Here is a 6,300-nt window from a genome sequence, read left to right on the forward strand (position 1 = left end):
GCATTCTTACTATTATTTGTAGGTCAATGTACACCAGTAACATCATTACTTTTCTAATTTGGTATTACACTTGAAATTTTTGGTCAATTCTGTCTAATTTTGGATGTGTTCAATTCTGGGGAACTTGTTTGGATGAGGACATTTGGGGCTGTCATATGCTGGGAAAGGGATGCCCCTAGTCCAGTGCTCTCCAGTGGCAATCTTAGGGGAGCCAGGGAGATTAATTTTAAATTTTTTGGTAGCCACATTAAAAACGTAAAAAGAAACAGATGAAAGTAATTTTAATCTATACTATTCATCCCAATATATCTAAAATATTATGATTTTAGCATGTAGTCAATACAAAAATGTTTACTGAGTTGTGTTGTCTATACTTTTGTAAATCTTTGAATTCTTAATGTAATTTATACTCACAGCACATCTCAGCTGGGCACAGTCATGTTCCAGGTGCTCCACAGCTTCGTGAGACTTAGACCATCATATTGGGCAGTGCAGATCTGTACCCCGAGGCTGAGAGTCAGTGCTGCCCGAGTAATCTGTGTGTTCATAAATGTGGTAAAATATTATTGAGTTAATATAGCTATATATGCATAGTCTAACTTCAAGTTTAAGAGAAAAGTCCCTCTTTTGGGAGACAAGACCTCCAGTATTATTTAAATCAGTTTATTTTTCCATTCCTTTTATTAAAAAGTTATACATTATTTTTCTCATCTCACTTAATCATACTAATTGAGTTGTATGTTATTAATCAGCAGTTTTCTGCTAAAAGAAGGAAAAAAACATGACTTGACCTTAAACATTATTTTTCCCTTGATTGCTTTCTTCCTACTAATTATCAGATTGTTTCCCAGAGCTCTTGTGGTTTAGTCTTTAACACAGGATCATTATTTTCAAATACCCAATATCTACTAGATAGAAGTTAAGCACTCAAGCTTTACAATGTATAAGAGTGTCAAGAATGCTATACATTAGGTAAAATTAAAATGGTTATCCTTCTATAGGCAAAACGTATGCTCTCGCTTGGGTGCTTTTCAAAGTGGATTCTATTGCATAGTGCGGGAACCGGGGCCGAGTGGAGGGAGAGAGGTGTGGAGGGGACCTGCCTTCCTCACCCCCCACTCTCTGTTCCGTCAGGCCGGCTCCATCTCCGCCTGTTTCACGTGCAGCCTCCTTAGTGTAAGATTGCACTTGAGAGAGAGAAAACATAGGTGTTCATGAACAAAAGGACATAAAATTGCTTCATCACCGCCTCTAAACGAGCAGGCAGTAGTCAGCAAGTCAAACATACTGTCCTCGAATGAATGAAGGTGTCATGCGACATAATACATGCAATCCAGCATCCTGCTCAGCCTGTTTTTTCAGGAAATTAGGTTTTGGGCTTCCTGAGATGAGATTTGTATCTTTCGGCACGTGCAGGACCACACCATACTGTCCCAGGCAAACCGGGTAGTTTTCTCCCTCCCTCTCTCATACCCCTCTGTCTCCTGGGGACCCCACAGCGCCATGGAGTGCGGCAATTACTCCGTGTACGCAGACTTCGTCCTGCTGGGCCGGTTCCGCAGCACCCGCTTCCCAGGGCTTCTCTTCGCCCTCGTTCTCCTGTCTTCTTGGTCGCCCTCGCCAGCAACGCCTTCATGATCCTCATCCCCACGGACCCCCGCCTGCACACGCCCATGTCCTTCCTGCTCAGCCAGCTGTCCCTCATGGACGTGCCCACGATGCTGGCCGACCAGGTGACGAGCCGAAGGGCCATCTCCTTTGCGGGCTGCACGGCCAGCACTTCCTCTGCCTGACCTTGGCGGGGGCCGAGTTCTTCCTGCCGGGCCTCACGGCCTACGAGGGCTACGGGGCCGCGTGCAGCCCCGGCGCCACCCCGCGCTCCTGAGCCGCAGGGTCTGCCTGCTCGTGGTGGCGGCCGCCTGGCTGGGCGGCTCTGCCGAGGGCGTCTTGCTCACGCTGGTCACCATGCGGTTCCCCTTCTGCACCTCCCGGGAGATCAACCACTTCTGCGAGGTCCCCGCCCTCCCGAAGCTGTCCTGCCGCGACACGGCGGCCTACGAGACGGCCATTACGTCTGCTGCATCCTCATGCTCCTCTTCCCTTTCTCTGCAGCTCCGCCCCGTGTGCGAGAATTCTCCTCGCCGTTTGCAGCACGAGGGAGGCGCGGGGCGGGCGGAAGGCTGTGGCCGGCTGCTCCTCACACGTGCTGGTCGCCAGCCTCTTCCACGGGCGGCCACGTGCGCGGACGTGCTGCCCCAGTCCTGCCGCACTCCTGAGCGGGACAAAGCCAGGTCCGCCTTCTACGCCGTCCTCACCCCCACGCTCAACCCGCTCATCTGCAGCCTCAGGAACAAGGACGTCAGCGGGGCCCTACGCCGGGCTCTGGGGACGTGTGTATCCTCGGGCAAGTAACCGCCTTCTAAGGAAACTGCACGTGCTGCCGGGGGGTTTGCAAATAAGGGTGCAGGCCTTCATCATCACCTGGAAATTTAAATATTCTCTGTCTGAAGACAAGCAATTGGAAAATTGACTGGGGTTTCCAGGATTTGGTCATTTGTTGAAAGGTATGAGGGTCCTGTACAATGAACAGTTTTTGGATGGAGTAGCAATAAAGTCGGGGTTTGGGCAGTCGCCCGTCTGCTTTTAACAAAGTCTGCATTCTACTGGGAATCACGTGGTAACCTCTGGCTGGCTGTGCTCAGTCTCGGCAGAAGAAAAGGTCGTCTCCAGCTACTCTTCTGACTTCTCACCAACACCTCTCTTTAAACGCCCTGCCACTTGACCATTGCAAGGAATAGACTCATCAAATATTATTTTGATTGTATTTCAAATATAGTGATCCCACCTTCGGGAATATGTCCTAAGACCTACACTGGATGTGTGAAACCGTGGATAGTACCCAGCCAGATTCCTGTCAGTTGAAATACGTTTCTGTCCATGTCTCCCCATCACAAATTGGATGCCTTTTCCTTCTTAACCAAGCACTTCTCATGCACTGTGGCTGCCACTTCTGCATTTTGAGGTGTGACAACAAAACTAGCACAAATTTCTTTTTCCTTCTTTACAATTTCAAAGATAGAATGTTTGTTCTTACTGTGACTCTATATAATTAAGTTCTTCAACTGAATTGTGTCCATATAGCTTCTAGACCCAAAAGCATATGTCAAAGTTTAGAGGAGACCAGCACCTTGATATCTACCTTTATTTTTTCCTCATAATGTTTTACTAAAATTTATCCCAGAATAATGAATTCAATGTAAAAAAAAAAAAAAAAGAGTCATTGCAACATGAATGCCTCCTACATTTTCTACTCCTCATTTCTCTGCTTCTTAATATTTAACATGAACAAACAGGGAGATTTTAAATTATATCTTCTTCACCATTTTTAAATTATATGATGGCCTAATATATTTTCAAAGTTCCTCATACAATAAATCAATATTTAACTGACAAAACTGTAATAAGACACTTTCGTCAGTTAAATATTGATTTATTGTATGGGAATTAATATACATTAGTCACATTTCTATTTTTTAAATTTTAATTTAGCCATTGTGTTTAATGATTTAATAATTAGTTTATTTTATATTAACCAGTATTATTCTGATGAAGTGGATAAAATTATGTTTATTTTGTGTTATCTTAAAACTAACTCTGTTTTAAGTCCTCAGTCTTTCCATTTTCTTACTTTTGTATCTTGGGACTTACCTAAGCGGAAAATGATTTGCATTACAAAAACAAAATGTATTTACCTATAAGCTCATTTTTAAATCTGAAAGTGTTTAGGAATATAAATGTGCATAGACAAGTCTGCTAGGAGCTGACACATCTTTCAGAAAATCTAATGCTTCTACACCTGGGAAAAGAAGAGAAACATCTCATTGCGGAGTTTTCAAGGCACGTTATTTTCCATTTTGCATTTCCAGAAGGGACGTATGGGTAGCAGATGACATTGTTTCTTATCCATAGAGGTCCTATTTTACCCCGATGATGTCCAGATTGAAGGAGAAGATGGAGTCAACTTTTAGAGTCCACCAGGGCCTGATCTCCTACGATTCTTTCCCCCAGCCCCTCACACTCTTTGAAATTTGCTTTCTCCACCTCTGACATGGAGGGAAAGACTTGGATCATGATTTGAAGGTTTAGCCATTTTTGTGATTCAGAAATAGTGAGGATGCCTTATAAATGGATTCTAGATGCAAAAAAATGGAGACATTAAGAAAACTACATTCTCATTATAGAGATGCTTCACATTATACATCTCGTTAAGCTCTACTTATAGATGCTCACTGTGATGGATTGAGAAAATTAATTTAACTTCTTGAACGCTTGTTTCTCAATGCATCAAATTAAGACATCCTAACCCAATTCCTACCTCTGAGGGATGGTTTTGAGGGGAAAGGAGATACCTGACGCAAAAACAATTTTAGCTTTGGAAAGTGCTTTATGCCACAGGGTATTATGATGATGGACTTGCCACTACAGAGGAGGGGCAGAGGAACTTCCCTTCCTCACCCACTTTTACTCCAGGGGCGGTCTTGTGCCTTGACATTGCCCTCAAAGCAGAATTATTTCTTACAGGCAGGAGGCTACAGAAGTGCTCAGTGCCTTTTAATGCCAACATAAGACCTTTAATAAAACAAATAGAAATGTTTCAAAGACTGATAATGGTCTGACCATCACATATCCCTGTAATAAAATAATGATGATTGCCTCTCACGTATTGTAGGAGGTAGGTCCCTTAATACTGATTCCACCCTAACTTCAGAAATTGAGGAGGCAAGAACAACCTAACATGAAGAAAGTTTCTTCTTGGAAGAAAATTATTCGGCCACATTGGTGGGGCTTGGCTCCCTCCTTTCCCAACCCGGTGAGTCAGAAGAGGCCGTATGCCACCAGGCATGTCCTCTTGGGCATGTTTGCTATCCGTTTTTCCAGCTTACTTCTTGACACAGCTTGGTCACTGAAATAATATGTCACATGAGTAAAATAAAAATCACATATATGATGACACAGTTCTGTTCAACGTCAGCCGATTGTCTACCCTCTAGAGTAGGGTTAGCAAGTCTATGGCATATTTGTCATTAGTGGACTTCACTTTTCCCCAATTTAAGCACTTTTTCTTTTTTTCTATCTCCTTCTGTCTCTTCTTTCCGTCTTCCTGATTTCTATCCCTCCTTCTCCCATTCTCAACCAACAGCTCCTACCTTCTGCCTCCAACCCCCTTTCTCTCCTTGTTTCTCGCGCTGGCATATGCGCATTGTCCTGCCTCACCTTTTCTGCCGTTCTGGCCACTCCTGTCTTTGTGGGGATGTTGTCTTTCTCCAGCAGGACATAGAGCTCCAGTAATCCCATATTACCAGGAAATTCAGGATCAGGGGAATTTCAGATTCTTTTAGAATGGGCCATTGAAATGGGCTAGCAATGACATGAGGGGGAAACAAAATGTGGCTAACAGAGAGATAGTTCATGGAAACAGATTTAACACAGATGTGTGTGTCTTGGTCAGAATTACATGTGCATTTAGCTCTCGCCAGAAGAATGTTTTGCATAATGGAAAAGACAGGCAGATCTACACCTGCCTGCTTGACACTGTGCTCAGCAGGCCACTTTGGTTCCTGATGTAGCTATACAAATAATTTTTCACCTGAAATAGCACAGAATTCCCCCAATATTCAGATTCTGCCTGTTTCATAGTGAGTCAGATAAGTAGAGAAAATGCTGTTTCCAACTCTGGACAGAGACATGATACATGATCCTCAACCTGGGATTGTGTGTTCTGTCTTATGTGCCAGCTCATGTTCCCTGTGCTCTAAGTAGGTTCAGTGGTCCTGCTCGTGCCTGTTCTTTTACTGTTTACATCAGCACCTTTTGCCTTAGAATGTAGACTCCTAGTTCAGCAACGCCCAGTCTTTGTTTCGTGGTATCCCAGAGCACATTCAGTAATCTCATGAGAAATGCACTAAACATGATTTTTGTCACTTGGTTATTTACATCACATAATAGAGGTAGGATTCCTGCAGATGAAGTAAATATAATATAACAAGAATGACTAAAACAGAAAATAAGGTCACATCCTTTAAATTCAGCATCAAAGAATATTGGAGTTTGATGTAATCTCAGAGATAACTGGATTATATCAAAGCTTCTTATTTAAAAGATGGACAAACAGCCTCCAACTACAAAACATCTAACAGTGGAATCCAGTGCCTGAGAACATACAGGAATTGGCAGAACTGTGGCTTCATCCCAAGCATCTGTATCCCAAATTCAGGGATTCTTGACATTTTTCTGAGACCG

The 6,300-nt window shown here is 43.5% G+C and overlaps 1 pseudogene; it reads left to right on the forward strand.

Moving 5' to 3' along the window:
- The first annotated feature begins 1,634 nt into the window (after nt 1-1,634).
- LOC123649406 lies at nt 1,635-2,412 on the forward strand (annotated as a pseudogene).
- Nucleotides 2,413-6,300: the final 3,888 nt, after the last annotated feature.

The sequence above is a fragment of the Lemur catta genome, chromosome 13 (assembly GCF_020740605.2).
Source record: "Lemur catta isolate mLemCat1 chromosome 13, mLemCat1.pri, whole genome shotgun sequence".
In the NCBI taxonomy this organism is placed as follows: domain Eukaryota; kingdom Metazoa; phylum Chordata; class Mammalia; order Primates; family Lemuridae; genus Lemur; species Lemur catta.